Raw genomic sequence first — 15,505 nt, 5'->3', positions numbered from 1 at the left:
CGGTCCTTTTATTACAGAGGGCAGATAACTCTCAGACCGAACACGCTGAGCTATCGTGCCGGCAAGCCTTAAGATTATGAGACTTACGCGCTGCCTACTGCACTACTGAGGCACATGCCATTGAACCAGCGATGCTCGTCAAGCTGCCCGTGCTTCCCGAGCACTTTTCTGCAGGGGAAAGTGGGATTGCCACCCAGCGACGTCGGATACAACCGAAAAAAGTGCTACACACGCGGAGTGCTCCACTACACTGCCTTAAAACGAATGCTCATCTCTATCGTGTGAGTAACCTTGCGGCCGCGGCGACTAGTCTTGCCCAAAGACGCAGCGTGCGTGGAGGCGCTACCCCGAATGCGTGTGGATGCACCCTCCTACCTCGAAAAGCGCCTGCAGCTACTATCACCGTGGGCCGCTGCTGGCGGGCAGGAAGCCGACACAGCGGGGCGTTGCGAGCAGCGGCTGTGCGGTGGTGGTGTAATGGTGAGCATAGTTGCCTTCCAAGCAGTTGATCCGGGATCGATTCCCGGCCACCGCAAGTGGCGCTAGTTTTTTTCGTATGAGTATGTGAGCCGCGTGCTGTTAAATGAAGGTTTTTTTCGTCGTAGCTCCACGCAGACCATCCTGTAGTATGTCCCGACTTGTCCCGACTTTGCTCGGCTGACGCGAAAGCTGACGCTTGGAATTCGCCCTTATCAAAAGGACAGGCACTATAAACGGCTGTGAGAGGCGAGGTGTGGAGAGGTACCAAAACGACAGGCAATCTGCGAAATTTTCTGCTCGTTGTTCTTAAACAAAAAAAGAAAAATCCGACGCAGTCGGTAGGACTCGAACCTACGCTCCCAGAGGGAATCTGATTTCTAGTCAGACGCCTTAACCACTCGGCCACGACTGCTCGTAACCCAAGTTTCCCAGGAATCGTGAAAAATCCAACCGGTCTGCGCAGAATGTTGACAGGAAACGAACTCCGTGCACTGATTACGGCAGGGCTACCATCGCTACGAGACGAGCCATTACGGAAACGTTAAAATCTCCGCCCGGACAGGGACTTGAACCCTGGACCCTTAGGTTAAAAGCCTAATGCTCTACCGACTGAGCTATCCGGGCTCACGCTCGTTGTGGACGGAGCGGCTGCAAGCAATGTAAATAACTGGAACGCGTTTGTAGGCGTACTACGGTAATTTCTGGCTTCTGGCGCAACTGGCGACCTTCACCGACTTCCCACTGACGCTGGTAGCAGCCCAACAACGGACCAGTGCCTCTTCTCCCTTTATTCCGGTGCCGACAGTAATTGCATCATGTGCCTGTTTTCCCCCGATTACGTTCGGTCGAAGCTTCGGAAGGTGGGCGACAAACGACAGTTCGAAGGCCAAAACATGGAGCGTTGTGTGCGCAAAAACTTCCGTTCCGGTACCGGGAATCGAACCAGGGCCTCCTGGGTGAAAGCCAGGTATCCTAGCCACTAGACCACACCGGATTTGCTCGATAAGCGTCAGGTTTTCTCCGTCTCCTCTCGTATTTCGTGCTGAATCTGGACTCAGTGCAGTTCTCCGTTTGCGAGCATATTTGAGCCTACAGACTGGCATGGCGCACAGCCCGAAATTGACTATTCATTATTTTACTCCTAACAAGGGAAGAGAAAGATCAAAGTTGTACGTTGTCATAATTGGAAATAAACGTATTGACGCTGAGGCGTAGACTCCTTATGGATAACGAACGACAATTAAGTTCGTTCCCTAGCAACAGCAACGCCGTTAATTCAGCCATGATGTACAGCAAATTAAATGCCCGGGGTGAGGATCGAACTCACGACCTTAAGATTATGAGACTTACGCGCTACCTACTGCGCTACCGAGGCACGGTGCAAGTAACGTTACAGGAAACTTGGTAAGTCTCTCATATTAGAGATTAGACAGTTCGCGCTTTCTCAAGAATCTGTTGTGTTGCTACACGTGCTTTCCCTACTTGCTAGATTAAACTGCTGCCGCAGCTTTTTCAACGGAACGCAGCACTGCCTGAGGTTACAGTACATCGCCCTTGCGGCACCTGAACACAGCGGCCTGTTGGGACAGGCCGACGTCAGAGTTCAGAAATAGCATGCGACCGTTCAAGTACGGTCTATTGCGTGCTGCGTGTATGGTTCCTCTCACAGCGAATCCTGCTATACATTCCTGAGGCTGACGCAGCTCAGGCGAGGAATCGGCGCGGCAGCATTATAGCGAGAACAGCAGAACGATGCATCGGCCGGGAATCGAACCCGGGCCGTCCGCATGCTAAGCGAGCATTCACCAATTTTTTTTTTCTTCTCATTTCTTTCGTTGCATTTGTTGGGGGCGGACGTCCGATGGCGCCCGTTCAAGTTCATCGTTGACTCGGTCTTTTATTACAGAGGGCAGATAACTCTCAGACCGAACACGCTGAGCTATCGTGCCGGCAAGCCTTAAGATTATGAGACTTACGCGCTGCCTACTGCACTACTGAGGCACATGCCATTGAACCAGCGATGCTCGTCAAGCTGCCCGTGCTTCCCGAGCACTTTTCTGCAGGGGAAAGTGGGATTGCCACCCAGCGACGTCGGATACAACCGAAAAAAGTGCTACACACGCGGAGTGCTCCACTACACTGCCTTAAAACGAATGCTCATCTCTATCGTGTGAGTAACCTTGCGGCCGCGGCGACTAGTCTTGCCCAAAGACGCAGCGTGCGTGGAGGCGCTACCCGAATGCGTGTGGATGCACCCTCCTACCTCGAAAAGCGCCTGCAGCTACTATCACCGTGGGCCGCTGCTGGCGGGCAGGAAGCCGACACAGCGGGGCGTTGCGAGCAGCGGCTGTGCGGTGGTGGTGTAATGGTGAGCATAGTTGCCTTCCAAGCAGTTGATCCGGGATCGATTCCCGGCCACCGCAAGTGGCGCTAGTTTTTTTCGTATGAGTATGTGAGCCGCGTGCTGTTAAATGAAGGTTTTTTTCGTCGTAGCTCCACGCAGACCATCCTGTAGTATGTCCCGACTTGTCCCGACTTTGCTCGGCTGACGCGAAAGCTGACGCTTGGAATTCGCCCTTATCAAAAGGACAGGCACTATAAACGGCTGTGAGAGGCGAGGTGTGGAGAGGTACCAAAACGACAGGCAATCTGCGAAATTTTCTGCTCGTTGTTCTTAAACAAAAAAAGAAAAATCCGACGCAGTCGGTAGGACTCGAACCTACGCTCCCAGAGGGAATCTGATTTCTAGTCAGACGCCTTAACCACTCGGCCACGACTGCTCGTAACCCAAGTTTCCCAGGAATCGTGAAAAATCCAACCGGTCTGCGCAGAATGTTGACAGGAAACGAACTCCGTGCACTGATTACGGCAGGGCTACCATCGCTACGAGACGAGCCATTACGGAAACGTTAAAATCTCCGCCCGGACAGGGACTTGAACCCTGGACCCTTAGGTTAAAAGCCTAATGCTCTACCGACTGAGCTATCCGGGCTCACGCTCGTTGTGGACGGAGCGGCTGCAAGCAATGTAAATAACTGGAACGCGTTTGTAGGCGTACTACGGTAATTTCTGGCTTCTGGCGCAACTGGCGACTTCACCGACTTCCCACTGACGCTGGTAGCAGCCCAACAACGGACCAGTGCCTCTTCTCCCTTTATTCCGGTGCCGACAGTAATTGCATCATGTGCCTGTTTTCCCCGATTACGTTCGGTCGAAGCTTCGGAAGGTGGGCGACAAACGACAGTTCGAAGGCCAAAACATGGAGCGTTGTGTGCGCAAAAACTTCCGTTCCGGTACCGGGAATCGAACCCGGGCCTCCTGGGTGAAAGCCAGGTATCCTAGCCACTAGACCACACCGGATTTGCTCGATAAGCGTCAGGTTTTCTCCGTCTCCTCTCGTATTTCGTGCTGAATCTGGACTCAGTGCAGTTCTCCGTTTGCGAGCATATTTGAGCCTACAGACTGGCATGGCGCACAGCCCGAAATTGACTATTCATTATTTTACTCCTAACAAGGGAAGAGAAAGATCAAAGTTGTACGTTGTCATAATTGGAAATAAACGTATTGACGCTGAGGCGTAGACTCCTTATGGATAACGAACGACAATTAAGTTCGTTCCCTAGCAACAGCAACGCCGTTAATTCAGCCATGATGTACAGCAAATTAAATGCCCGGGGTGAGGATCGAACTCACGACCTTAAGATTATGAGACTTACGCGCTACCTACTGCGCTACCGAGGCACGGTGCAAGTAACGTTACAGGAAACTTGGTAAGTCTCTCATATTAGAGATTAGACAGTTCGCGCTTTCTCAAGAATCTGTTGTGTTGCTACACGTGCTTTCCCTACTTGCTAGATTAAACTGCTGCCGCAGCTTTTTCAACGGAACGCAGCACTGCCTGAGGTTACAGTACATCGCCCTTGCGGCACCTGAACACAGCGGCCTGTTGGGACAGGCCGACGTCAGAGTTCAGAAATAGCATGCGACCGTTCAAGTACGGTCTATTGCGTGCTGCGTGTATGGTTCCTCTCACAGCGAATCCTGCTATACATTCCTGAGGCTGACGCAGCTCAGGCGAGGAATCGGCGCGGCAGCATTATAGCGAGAACAGCAGAACGATGCATCGGCCGGGAATCGAACCCGGGCCGTCCGCATGCTAAGCGAGCATTCACCAATTTTTTTTTTCTTCTCATTTCTTTCGTTGCATTTGTTGGGGGCGGACGTCCGATGGCGCCCGTTCAAGTTCATCGTTGACTCGGTCTTTTATTACAGAGGGCAGATAACTCTCAGACCGAACACGCTGAGCTATCGTGCCGGCAAGCCTTAAGATTATGAGACTTACGCGCTGCCTACTGCACTACTGAGGCACATGCCATTGAACCAGCGATGCTCGTCAAGCTGCCCGTGCTTCCCGAGCACTTTTCTGCAGGGGAAAGTGGGATTGCCACCCAGCGACGTCGGATACAACCGAAAAAAGTGCTACACACGCGGAGTGCTCCACTACACTGCCTTAAAACGAATGCTCATCTCTATCGTGTGAGTAACCTTGCGGCCGCGGCGACTAGTCTTGCCCAAAGACGCAGCGTGCGTGGAGGCGCTACCCGAATGCGTGTGGATGCACCCTCCTACCTCGAAAAGCGCCTGCAGCTACTATCACCGTGGGCCGCTGCTGGCGGGCAGGAAGCCGACACAGCGGGGCGTTGCGAGCAGCGGCTGTGCGGTGGTGGTGTAATGGTGAGCATAGTTGCCTTCCAAGCAGTTGATCCGGGATCGATTCCCGGCCACCGCAAGTGGCGCTAGTTTTTTTCGTATGAGTATGTGAGCCGCGTGCTGTTAAATGAAGGTTTTTTTCGTCGTAGCTCCACGCAGACCATCCTGTAGTATGTCCCGACTTGTCCCGACTTTGCTCGGCTGACGCGAAAGCTGACGCTTGGAATTCGCCCTTATCAAAAGGACAGGCACTATAAACGGCTGTGAGAGGCGAGGTGTGGAGAGGTACCAAAACGACAGGCAATCTGCGAAATTTTCTGCTCGTTGTTCTTAAACAAAAAAAGAAAAATCCGACGCAGTCGGTAGGACTCGAACCTACGCTCCCAGAGGGAATCTGATTTCTAGTCAGACGCCTTAACCACTCGGCCACGACTGCTCGTAACCCAAGTTTCCCAGGAATCGTGAAAAATCCAACCGGTCTGCGCAGAATGTTGACAGGAAACGAACTCCGTGCACTGATTACGGCAGGGCTACCATCGCTACGAGACGAGCCATTACGGAAACGTTAAAATCTCCGCCCGGACAGGGACTTGAACCCTGGACCCTTAGGTTAAAAGCCTAATGCTCTACCGACTGAGCTATCCGGGCTCACGCTCGTTGTGGACGGAGCGGCTGCAAGCAATGTAAATAACTGGAACGCGTTTGTAGGCGTACTACGGTAATTTCTGGCTTCTGGCGCAACTGGCGACTTCACCGACTTCCCACTGACGCTGGTAGCAGCCCAACAACGGACCAGTGCCTCTTCTCCCTTTATTCCGGTGCCGACAGTAATTGCATCATGTGCCTGTTTTCCCCGATTACGTTCGGTCGAAGCTTCGGAAGGTGGGCGACAAACGACAGTTCGAAGGCCAAAACATGGAGCGTTGTGTGCGCAAAAACTTCCGTTCCGGTACCGGGAATCGAACCAGGGCCTCCTGGGTGAAAGCCAGGTATCCTAGCCACTAGACCACACCGGATTTGCTCGATAAGCGTCAGGTTTTCTCCGTCTCCTCTCGTATTTCGTGCTGAATCTGGACTCAGTGCAGTTCTCCGTTTGCGAGCATATTTGAGCCTACAGACTGGCATGGCGCACAGCCCGAAATTGACTATTCATTATTTTACTCCTAACAAGGGAAGAGAAAGATCAAAGTTGTACGTTGTCATAATTGGAAATAAACGTATTGACGCTGAGGCGTAGACTCCTTATGGATAACGAACGACAATTAAGTTCGTTCCCTAGCAACAGCAACGCCGTTAATTCAGCCATGATGTACAGCAAATTAAATGCCCGGGGTGAGGATCGAACTCACGACCTTAAGATTATGAGACTTACGCGCTACCTACTGCGCTACCGAGGCACGGTGCAAGTAACGTTACAGGAAACTTGGTAAGTCTCTCATATTAGAGATTAGACAGTTCGCGCTTTCTCAAGAATCTGTTGTGTTGCTACACGTGCTTTCCCTACTTGCTAGATTAAACTGCTGCCGCAGCTTTTTCAACGGAACGCAGCACTGCCTGAGGTTACAGTACATCGCCCTTGCGGCACCTGAACACAGCGGCCTGTTGGGACAGGCCGACGTCAGAGTTCAGAAATAGCATGCGACCGTTCAAGTACGGTCTATTGCGTGCTGCGTGTATGGTTCCTCTCACAGCGAATCCTGCTATACATTCCTGAGGCTGACGCAGCTCAGGCGAGGAATCGGCGCGGCAGCATTATAGCGAGAACAGCAGAACGATGCATCGGCCGGGAATCGAACCCGGGCCGTCCGCATGCTAAGCGAGCATTCACCAATTTTTTTTTTCTTCTCATTTCTTTCGTTGCATTTGTTGGGGGCGGACGTCCGATGGCGCCCGTTCAAGTTCATCGTTGACTCGGTCTTTTATTACAGAGGGCAGATAACTCTCAGACCGAACACGCTGAGCTATCGTGCCGGCAAGCCTTAAGATTATGAGACTTACGCGCTGCCTACTGCACTACTGAGGCACATGCCATTGAACCAGCGATGCTCGTCAAGCTGCCCGTGCTTCCCGAGCACTTTTCTGCAGGGGAAAGTGGGATTGCCACCCAGCGACGTCGGATACAACCGAAAAAAGTGCTACACACGCGGAGTGCTCCACTACACTGCCTTAAAACGAATGCTCATCTCTATCGTGTGAGTAACCTTGCGGCCGCGGCGACTAGTCTTGCCCAAAGACGCAGCGTGCGTGGAGGCGCTACCCGAATGCGTGTGGATGCACCCTCCTACCTCGAAAAGCGCCTGCAGCTACTATCACCGTGGGCCGCTGCTGGCGGGCAGGAAGCCGACACAGCGGGGCGTTGCGAGCAGCGGCTGTGCGGTGGTGGTGTAATGGTGAGCATAGTTGCCTTCCAAGCAGTTGATCCGGGATCGATTCCCGGCCACCGCAAGTGGCGCTAGTTTTTTTCGTATGAGTATGTGAGCCGCGTGCTGTTAAATGAAGGTTTTTTTCGTCGTAGCTCCACGCAGACCATCCTGTAGTATGTCCCGACTTGTCCCGACTTTGCTCGGCTGACGCGAAAGCTGACGCTTGGAATTCGCCCTTATCAAAAGGACAGGCACTATAAACGGCTGTGAGAGGCGAGGTGTGGAGAGGTACCAAAACGACAGGCAATCTGCGAAATTTTCTGCTCGTTGTTCTTAAACAAAAAAAGAAAAATCCGACGCAGTCGGTAGGACTCGAACCTACGCTCCCAGAGGGAATCTGATTTCTAGTCAGACGCCTTAACCACTCGGCCACGACTGCTCGTAACCCAAGTTTCCCAGGAATCGTGAAAAATCCAACCGGTCTGCGCAGAATGTTGACAGGAAACGAACTCCGTGCACTGATTACGGCAGGGCTACCATCGCTACGAGACGAGCCATTACGGAAACGTTAAAATCTCCGCCCGGACAGGGACTTGAACCCTGGACCCTTAGGTTAAAAGCCTAATGCTCTACCGACTGAGCTATCCGGGCTCACGCTCGTTGTGGACGGAGCGGCTGCAAGCAATGTAAATAACTGGAACGCGTTTGTAGGCGTACTACGGTAATTTCTGGCTTCTGGCGCAACTGGCGACTTCACCGACTTCCCACTGACGCTGGTAGCAGCCCAACAACGGACCAGTGCCTCTTCTCCCTTTATTCCGGTGCCGACAGTAATTGCATCATGTGCCTGTTTTCCCCGATTACGTTCGGTCGAAGCTTCGGAAGGTGGGCGACAAACGACAGTTCGAAGGCCAAAACATGGAGCGTTGTGTGCGCAAAAACTTCCGTTCCGGTACCGGGAATCGAACCAGGGCCTCCTGGGTGAAAGCCAGGTATCCTAGCCACTAGACCACACCGGATTTGCTCGATAAGCGTCAGGTTTTCTCCGTCTCCTCTCGTATTTCGTGCTGAATCTGGACTCAGTGCAGTTCTCCGTTTGCGAGCATATTTGAGCCTACAGACTGGCATGGCGCACAGCCCGAAATTGACTATTCATTATTTTACTCCTAACAAGGGAAGAGAAAGATCAAAGTTGTACGTTGTCATAATTGGAAATAAACGTATTGACGCTGAGGCGTAGACTCCTTATGGATAACGAACGACAATTAAGTTCGTTCCCTAGCAACAGCAACGCCGTTAATTCAGCCATGATGTACAGCAAATTAAATGCCCGGGGTGAGGATCGAACTCACGACCTTAAGATTATGAGACTTACGCGCTACCTACTGCGCTACCGAGGCACGGTGCAAGTAACGTTACAGGAAACTTGGTAAGTCTCTCATATTAGAGATTAGACAGTTCGCGCTTTCTCAAGAATCTGTTGTGTTGCTACACGTGCTTTCCCTACTTGCTAGATTAAACTGCTGCCGCAGCTTTTTCAACGGAACGCAGCACTGCCTGAGGTTACAGTACATCGCCCTTGCGGCACCTGAACACAGCGGCCTGTTGGGACAGGCCGACGTCAGAGTTCAGAAATAGCATGCGACCGTTCAAGTACGGTCTATTGCGTGCTGCGTGTATGGTTCCTCTCACAGCGAATCCTGCTATACATTCCTGAGGCTGACGCAGCTCAGGCGAGGAATCGGCGCGGCAGCATTATAGCGAGAACAGCAGAACGATGCATCGGCCGGGAATCGAACCCGGGCCGTCCGCATGCTAAGCGAGCATTCACCAATTTTTTTTTTCTTCTCATTTCTTTCGTTGCATTTGTTGGGGGCGGACGTCCGATGGCGCCCGTTCAAGTTCATCGTTGACTCGGTCTTTTATTACAGAGGGCAGATAACTCTCAGACCGAACACGCTGAGCTATCGTGCCGGCAAGCCTTAAGATTATGAGACTTACGCGCTGCCTACTGCACTACTGAGGCACATGCCATTGAACCAGCGATGCTCGTCAAGCTGCCCGTGCTTCCCGAGCACTTTTCTGCAGGGGAAAGTGGGATTGCCACCCAGCGACGTCGGATACAACCGAAAAAAGTGCTACACACGCGGAGTGCTCCACTACACTGCCTTAAAACGAATGCTCATCTCTATCGTGTGAGTAACCTTGCGGCCGCGGCGACTAGTCTTGCCCAAAGACGCAGCGTGCGTGGAGGCGCTACCCGAATGCGTGTGGATGCACCCTCCTACCTCGAAAAGCGCCTGCAGCTACTATCACCGTGGGCCGCTGCTGGCGGGCAGGAAGCCGACACAGCGGGGCGTTGCGAGCAGCGGCTGTGCGGTGGTGGTGTAATGGTGAGCATAGTTGCCTTCCAAGCAGTTGATCCGGGATCGATTCCCGGCCACCGCAAGTGGCGCTAGTTTTTTTCGTATGAGTATGTGAGCCGCGTGCTGTTAAATGAAGGTTTTTTTCGTCGTAGCTCCACGCAGACCATCCTGTAGTATGTCCCGACTTGTCCCGACTTTGCTCGGCTGACGCGAAAGCTGACGCTTGGAATTCGCCCTTATCAAAAGGACAGGCACTATAAACGGCTGTGAGAGGCGAGGTGTGGAGAGGTACCAAAACGACAGGCAATCTGCGAAATTTTCTGCTCGTTGTTCTTAAACAAAAAAAGAAAAATCCGACGCAGTCGGTAGGACTCGAACCTACGCTCCCAGAGGGAATCTGATTTCTAGTCAGACGCCTTAACCACTCGGCCACGACTGCTCGTAACCCAAGTTTCCCAGGAATCGTGAAAAATCCAACCGGTCTGCGCAGAATGTTGACAGGAAACGAACTCCGTGCACTGATTACGGCAGGGCTACCATCGCTACGAGACGAGCCATTACGGAAACGTTAAAATCTCCGCCCGGACAGGGACTTGAACCCTGGACCCTTAGGTTAAAAGCCTAATGCTCTACCGACTGAGCTATCCGGGCTCACGCTCGTTGTGGACGGAGCGGCTGCAAGCAATGTAAATAACTGGAACGCGTTTGTAGGCGTACTACGGTAATTTCTGGCTTCTGGCGCAACTGGCGACTTCACCGACTTCCCACTGACGCTGGTAGCAGCCCAACAACGGACCAGTGCCTCTTCTCCCTTTATTCCGGTGCCGACAGTAATTGCATCATGTGCCTGTTTTCCCCGATTACGTTCGGTCGAAGCTTCGGAAGGTGGGCGACAAACGACAGTTCGAAGGCCAAAACATGGAGCGTTGTGTGCGCAAAAACTTCCGTTCCGGTACCGGGAATCGAACCAGGGCCTCCTGGGTGAAAGCCAGGTATCCTAGCCACTAGACCACACCGGATTTGCTCGATAAGCGTCAGGTTTTCTCCGTCTCCTCTCGTATTTCGTGCTGAATCTGGACTCAGTGCAGTTCTCCGTTTGCGAGCATATTTGAGCCTACAGACTGGCATGGCGCACAGCCCGAAATTGACTATTCATTATTTTACTCCTAACAAGGGAAGAGAAAGATCAAAGTTGTACGTTGTCATAATTGGAAATAAACGTATTGACGCTGAGGCGTAGACTCCTTATGGATAACGAACGACAATTAAGTTCGTTCCCTAGCAACAGCAACGCCGTTAATTCAGCCATGATGTACAGCAAATTAAATGCCCGGGGTGAGGATCGAACTCACGACCTTAAGATTATGAGACTTACGCGCTACCTACTGCGCTACCGAGGCACGGTGCAAGTAACGTTACAGGAAACTTGGTAAGTCTCTCATATTAGAGATTAGACAGTTCGCGCTTTCTCAAGAATCTGTTGTGTTGCTACACGTGCTTTCCCTACTTGCTAGATTAAACTGCTGCCGCAGCTTTTTCAACGGAACGCAGCACTGCCTGAGGTTACAGTACATCGCCCTTGCGGCACCTGAACACAGCGGCCTGTTGGGACAGGCCGACGTCAGAGTTCAGAAATAGCATGCGACCGTTCAAGTACGGTCTATTGCGTGCTGCGTGTATGGTTCCTCTCACAGCGAATCCTGCTATACATTCCTGAGGCTGACGCAGCTCAGGCGAGGAATCGGCGCGGCAGCATTATAGCGAGAACAGCAGAACGATGCATCGGCCGGGAATCGAACCCGGGCCGTCCGCATGCTAAGCGAGCATTCACCAATTTTTTTTTTCTTCTCATTTCTTTCGTTGCATTTGTTGGGGGCGGACGTCCGATGGCGCCCGTTCAAGTTCATCGTTGACTCGGTCTTTTATTACAGAGGGCAGATAACTCTCAGACCGAACACGCTGAGCTATCGTGCCGGCAAGCCTTAAGATTATGAGACTTACGCGCTGCCTACTGCACTACTGAGGCACATGCCATTGAACCAGCGATGCTCGTCAAGCTGCCCGTGCTTCCCGAGCACTTTTCTGCAGGGGAAAGTGGGATTGCCACCCAGCGACGTCGGATACAACCGAAAAAAGTGCTACACACGCGGAGTGCTCCACTACACTGCCTTAAAACGAATGCTCATCTCTATCGTGTGAGTAACCTTGCGGCCGCGGCGACTAGTCTTGCCCAAAGACGCAGCGTGCGTGGAGGCGCTACCCGAATGCGTGTGGATGCACCCTCCTACCTCGAAAAGCGCCTGCAGCTACTATCACCGTGGGCCGCTGCTGGCGGGCAGGAAGCCGACACAGCGGGGCGTTGCGAGCAGCGGCTGTGCGGTGGTGGTGTAATGGTGAGCATAGTTGCCTTCCAAGCAGTTGATCCGGGATCGATTCCCGGCCACCGCAAGTGGCGCTAGTTTTTTTCGTATGAGTATGTGAGCCGCGTGCTGTTAAATGAAGGTTTTTTTCGTCGTAGCTCCACGCAGACCATCCTGTAGTATGTCCCGACTTGTCCCGACTTTGCTCGGCTGACGCGAAAGCTGACGCTTGGAATTCGCCCTTATCAAAAGGACAGGCACTATAAACGGCTGTGAGAGGCGAGGTGTGGAGAGGTACCAAAACGACAGGCAATCTGCGAAATTTTCTGCTCGTTGTTCTTAAACAAAAAAAGAAAAATCCGACGCAGTCGGTAGGACTCGAACCTACGCTCCCAGAGGGAATCTGATTTCTAGTCAGACGCCTTAACCACTCGGCCACGACTGCTCGTAACCCAAGTTTCCCAGGAATCGTGAAAAATCCAACCGGTCTGCGCAGAATGTTGACAGGAAACGAACTCCGTGCACTGATTACGGCAGGGCTACCATCGCTACGAGACGAGCCATTACGGAAACGTTAAAATCTCCGCCCGGACAGGGACTTGAACCCTGGACCCTTAGGTTAAAAGCCTAATGCTCTACCGACTGAGCTATCCGGGCTCACGCTCGTTGTGGACGGAGCGGCTGCAAGCAATGTAAATAACTGGAACGCGTTTGTAGGCGTACTACGGTAATTTCTGGCTTCTGGCGCAACTGGCGACTTCACCGACTTCCCACTGACGCTGGTAGCAGCCCAACAACGGACCAGTGCCTCTTCTCCCTTTATTCCGGTGCCGACAGTAATTGCATCATGTGCCTGTTTTCCCCGATTACGTTCGGTCGAAGCTTCGGAAGGTGGGCGACAAACGACAGTTCGAAGGCCAAAACATGGAGCGTTGTGTGCGCAAAAACTTCCGTTCCGGTACCGGGAATCGAACCAGGGCCTCCTGGGTGAAAGCCAGGTATCCTAGCCACTAGACCACACCGGATTTGCTCGATAAGCGTCAGGTTTTCTCCGTCTCCTCTCGTATTTCGTGCTGAATCTGGACTCAGTGCAGTTCTCCGTTTGCGAGCATATTTGAGCCTACAGACTGGCATGGCGCACAGCCCGAAATTGACTATTCATTATTTTACTCCTAACAAGGGAAGAGAAAGATCAAAGTTGTACGTTGTCATAATTGGAAATAAACGTATTGACGCTGAGGCGTAGACTCCTTATGGATAACGAACGACAATTAAGTTCGTTCCCTAGCAACAGCAACGCCGTTAATTCAGCCATGATGTACAGCAAATTAAATGCCCGGGGTGAGGATCGAACTCACGACCTTAAGATTATGAGACTTACGCGCTACCTACTGCGCTACCGAGGCACGGTGCAAGTAACGTTACAGGAAACTTGGTAAGTCTCTCATATTAGAGATTAGACAGTTCGCGCTTTCTCAAGAATCTGTTGTGTTGCTACACGTGCTTTCCCTACTTGCTAGATTAAACTGCTGCCGCAGCTTTTTCAACGGAACGCAGCACTGCCTGAGGTTACAGTACATCGCCCTTGCGGCACCTGAACACAGCGGCCTGTTGGGACAGGCCGACGTCAGAGTTCAGAAATAGCATGCGACCGTTCAAGTACGGTCTATTGCGTGCTGCGTGTATGGTTCCTCTCACAGCGAATCCTGCTATACATTCCTGAGGCTGACGCAGCTCAGGCGAGGAATCGGCGCGGCAGCATTATAGCGAGAACAGCAGAACGATGCATCGGCCGGGAATCGAACCCGGGCCGTCCGCATGCTAAGCGAGCATTCACCAATTTTTTTTTTCTTCTCATTTCTTTCGTTGCATTTGTTGGGGGCGGACGTCCGATGGCGCCCGTTCAAGTTCATCGTTGACTCGGTCTTTTATTACAGAGGGCAGATAACTCTCAGACCGAACACGCTGAGCTATCGTGCCGGCAAGCCTTAAGATTATGAGACTTACGCGCTGCCTACTGCACTACTGAGGCACATGCCATTGAACCAGCGATGCTCGTCAAGCTGCCCGTGCTTCCCGAGCACTTTTCTGCAGGGGAAAGTGGGATTGCCACCCAGCGACGTCGGATACAACCGAAAAAAGTGCTACACACGCGGAGTGCTCCACTACACTGCCTTAAAACGAATGCTCATCTCTATCGTGTGAGTAACCTTGCGGCCGCGGCGACTAGTCTTGCCCAAAGACGCAGCGTGCGTGGAGGCGCTACCCGAATGCGTGTGGATGCACCCTCCTACCTCGAAAAGCGCCTGCAGCTACTATCACCGTGGGCCGCTGCTGGCGGGCAGGAAGCCGACACAGCGGGGCGTTGCGAGCAGCGGCTGTGCGGTGGTGGTGTAATGGTGAGCATAGTTGCCTTCCAAGCAGTTGATCCGGGATCGATTCCCGGCCACCGCAAGTGGCGCTAGTTTTTTTCGTATGAGTATGTGAGCCGCGTGCTGTTAAATGAAGGTTTTTTTCGTCGTAGCTCCACGCAGACCATCCTGTAGTATGTCCCGACTTGTCCCGACTTTGCTCGGCTGACGCGAAAGCTGACGCTTGGAATTCGCCCTTATCAAAAGGACAGGCACTATAAACGGCTGTGAGAGGCGAGGTGTGGAGAGGTACCAAAACGACAGGCAATCTGCGAAATTTTCTGCTCGTTGTTCTTAAACAAAAAAAGAAAAATCCGACGCAGTCGGTAGGACTCGAACCTACGCTCCCAGAGGGAATCTGATTTCTAGTCAGACGCCTTAACCACTCGGCCACGACTGCTCGTAACCCAAGTTTCCCAGGAATCGTGAAAAATCCAACCGGTCTGCGCAGAATGTTGACAGGAAACGAACTCCGTGCACTGATTACGGCAGGGCTACCATCGCTACGAGACGAGCCATTACGGAAACGTTAAAATCTCCGCCCGGACAGGGACTTGAACCCTGGACCCTTAGGTTAAAAGCCTAATGCTCTACCGACTGAGCTATCCGGGCTCACGCTCGTTGTGGACGGAGCGGCTGCAAGCAATGTAAATAACTGGAACGCGTTTGTAGGCGTACTACGGTAATTTCTGGCTTCTGGCGCAACTGGCGACTTCACCGACTTCCCACTGACGCTGGTAGCAGCCCAACAACGGACCAGTGCCTCTTCTCCCTTTATTCCGGTGCCGACAGTAATTGCATCATGTGCCTGTTTT

General features: G+C 52.5%; 33 non-coding genes across 33 annotated transcripts; 7 read left to right on the top strand and 26 right to left on the bottom strand.

The window, feature by feature from the left end:
* Window positions 1–463: 463 nt before the first annotated feature.
* On the top strand, window positions 464–535 carry Trnag-ucc. The gene has a single exon. It is a non-coding gene; the product is annotated as a tRNA-Gly (tRNA).
* Window positions 536–810: 275 nt separating this feature from the next.
* Trnas-aga lies at window positions 811–892 on the bottom strand. The gene has a single exon. It is a non-coding gene; the product is annotated as a tRNA-Ser (tRNA).
* A 139-nt stretch (window positions 893–1,031) lies between these two features.
* On the bottom strand, window positions 1,032–1,104 carry Trnak-uuu. The gene has a single exon. It is a non-coding gene; the product is annotated as a tRNA-Lys (tRNA).
* A 298-nt stretch (window positions 1,105–1,402) lies between these two features.
* Trnae-uuc lies at window positions 1,403–1,474 on the bottom strand. The gene has a single exon. It is a non-coding gene; the product is annotated as a tRNA-Glu (tRNA).
* Window positions 1,475–1,782: 308 nt separating this feature from the next.
* Trnam-cau lies at window positions 1,783–1,855 on the bottom strand. The gene has a single exon. It is a non-coding gene; the product is annotated as a tRNA-Met (tRNA).
* Window positions 1,856–2,831: 976 nt separating this feature from the next.
* Trnag-ucc lies at window positions 2,832–2,903 on the top strand. The gene has a single exon. It is a non-coding gene; the product is annotated as a tRNA-Gly (tRNA).
* Window positions 2,904–3,178: 275 nt separating this feature from the next.
* Trnas-aga lies at window positions 3,179–3,260 on the bottom strand. The gene has a single exon. It is a non-coding gene; the product is annotated as a tRNA-Ser (tRNA).
* Window positions 3,261–3,399: 139 nt separating this feature from the next.
* Trnak-uuu lies at window positions 3,400–3,472 on the bottom strand. The gene has a single exon. It is a non-coding gene; the product is annotated as a tRNA-Lys (tRNA).
* A 296-nt stretch (window positions 3,473–3,768) lies between these two features.
* Window positions 3,769–3,840, bottom strand: Trnae-uuc. Its single transcript has one exon. It is a non-coding gene; the product is annotated as a tRNA-Glu (tRNA).
* Window positions 3,841–4,148: 308 nt separating this feature from the next.
* On the bottom strand, window positions 4,149–4,221 carry Trnam-cau. Its single transcript has one exon. It is a non-coding gene; the product is annotated as a tRNA-Met (tRNA).
* Window positions 4,222–5,197: 976 nt separating this feature from the next.
* On the top strand, window positions 5,198–5,269 carry Trnag-ucc. Its single transcript has one exon. It is a non-coding gene; the product is annotated as a tRNA-Gly (tRNA).
* A 275-nt stretch (window positions 5,270–5,544) lies between these two features.
* On the bottom strand, window positions 5,545–5,626 carry Trnas-aga. The gene has a single exon. It is a non-coding gene; the product is annotated as a tRNA-Ser (tRNA).
* A 139-nt stretch (window positions 5,627–5,765) lies between these two features.
* Window positions 5,766–5,838, bottom strand: Trnak-uuu. Its single transcript has one exon. It is a non-coding gene; the product is annotated as a tRNA-Lys (tRNA).
* A 296-nt stretch (window positions 5,839–6,134) lies between these two features.
* On the bottom strand, window positions 6,135–6,206 carry Trnae-uuc. The gene has a single exon. It is a non-coding gene; the product is annotated as a tRNA-Glu (tRNA).
* Window positions 6,207–6,514: 308 nt separating this feature from the next.
* Trnam-cau lies at window positions 6,515–6,587 on the bottom strand. The gene has a single exon. It is a non-coding gene; the product is annotated as a tRNA-Met (tRNA).
* A 976-nt stretch (window positions 6,588–7,563) lies between these two features.
* Window positions 7,564–7,635, top strand: Trnag-ucc. The gene has a single exon. It is a non-coding gene; the product is annotated as a tRNA-Gly (tRNA).
* A 275-nt stretch (window positions 7,636–7,910) lies between these two features.
* On the bottom strand, window positions 7,911–7,992 carry Trnas-aga. The gene has a single exon. It is a non-coding gene; the product is annotated as a tRNA-Ser (tRNA).
* Window positions 7,993–8,131: 139 nt separating this feature from the next.
* Window positions 8,132–8,204, bottom strand: Trnak-uuu. Its single transcript has one exon. It is a non-coding gene; the product is annotated as a tRNA-Lys (tRNA).
* Window positions 8,205–8,500: 296 nt separating this feature from the next.
* Trnae-uuc lies at window positions 8,501–8,572 on the bottom strand. Its single transcript has one exon. It is a non-coding gene; the product is annotated as a tRNA-Glu (tRNA).
* A 308-nt stretch (window positions 8,573–8,880) lies between these two features.
* On the bottom strand, window positions 8,881–8,953 carry Trnam-cau. Its single transcript has one exon. It is a non-coding gene; the product is annotated as a tRNA-Met (tRNA).
* Window positions 8,954–9,929: 976 nt separating this feature from the next.
* Window positions 9,930–10,001, top strand: Trnag-ucc. Its single transcript has one exon. It is a non-coding gene; the product is annotated as a tRNA-Gly (tRNA).
* A 275-nt stretch (window positions 10,002–10,276) lies between these two features.
* On the bottom strand, window positions 10,277–10,358 carry Trnas-aga. Its single transcript has one exon. It is a non-coding gene; the product is annotated as a tRNA-Ser (tRNA).
* A 139-nt stretch (window positions 10,359–10,497) lies between these two features.
* Window positions 10,498–10,570, bottom strand: Trnak-uuu. Its single transcript has one exon. It is a non-coding gene; the product is annotated as a tRNA-Lys (tRNA).
* A 296-nt stretch (window positions 10,571–10,866) lies between these two features.
* Window positions 10,867–10,938, bottom strand: Trnae-uuc. Its single transcript has one exon. It is a non-coding gene; the product is annotated as a tRNA-Glu (tRNA).
* Window positions 10,939–11,246: 308 nt separating this feature from the next.
* Trnam-cau lies at window positions 11,247–11,319 on the bottom strand. The gene has a single exon. It is a non-coding gene; the product is annotated as a tRNA-Met (tRNA).
* A 976-nt stretch (window positions 11,320–12,295) lies between these two features.
* Window positions 12,296–12,367, top strand: Trnag-ucc. Its single transcript has one exon. It is a non-coding gene; the product is annotated as a tRNA-Gly (tRNA).
* Window positions 12,368–12,642: 275 nt separating this feature from the next.
* Trnas-aga lies at window positions 12,643–12,724 on the bottom strand. Its single transcript has one exon. It is a non-coding gene; the product is annotated as a tRNA-Ser (tRNA).
* A 139-nt stretch (window positions 12,725–12,863) lies between these two features.
* Window positions 12,864–12,936, bottom strand: Trnak-uuu. Its single transcript has one exon. It is a non-coding gene; the product is annotated as a tRNA-Lys (tRNA).
* Window positions 12,937–13,232: 296 nt separating this feature from the next.
* On the bottom strand, window positions 13,233–13,304 carry Trnae-uuc. The gene has a single exon. It is a non-coding gene; the product is annotated as a tRNA-Glu (tRNA).
* Window positions 13,305–13,612: 308 nt separating this feature from the next.
* Window positions 13,613–13,685, bottom strand: Trnam-cau. Its single transcript has one exon. It is a non-coding gene; the product is annotated as a tRNA-Met (tRNA).
* A 976-nt stretch (window positions 13,686–14,661) lies between these two features.
* On the top strand, window positions 14,662–14,733 carry Trnag-ucc. Its single transcript has one exon. It is a non-coding gene; the product is annotated as a tRNA-Gly (tRNA).
* Window positions 14,734–15,008: 275 nt separating this feature from the next.
* Trnas-aga lies at window positions 15,009–15,090 on the bottom strand. The gene has a single exon. It is a non-coding gene; the product is annotated as a tRNA-Ser (tRNA).
* Window positions 15,091–15,229: 139 nt separating this feature from the next.
* On the bottom strand, window positions 15,230–15,302 carry Trnak-uuu. The gene has a single exon. It is a non-coding gene; the product is annotated as a tRNA-Lys (tRNA).
* Window positions 15,303–15,505: the final 203 nt, after the last annotated feature.

Source organism: Schistocerca piceifrons, unplaced genomic scaffold, assembly GCF_021461385.2.
Source record: "Schistocerca piceifrons isolate TAMUIC-IGC-003096 unplaced genomic scaffold, iqSchPice1.1 HiC_scaffold_1223, whole genome shotgun sequence".
NCBI lineage: Eukaryota > Metazoa > Arthropoda > Insecta > Orthoptera > Acrididae > Schistocerca > Schistocerca piceifrons.
Note: the sequence above shows the minus strand (reverse complement) of the source record. Positions and strands in the feature narration are given on the sequence as shown.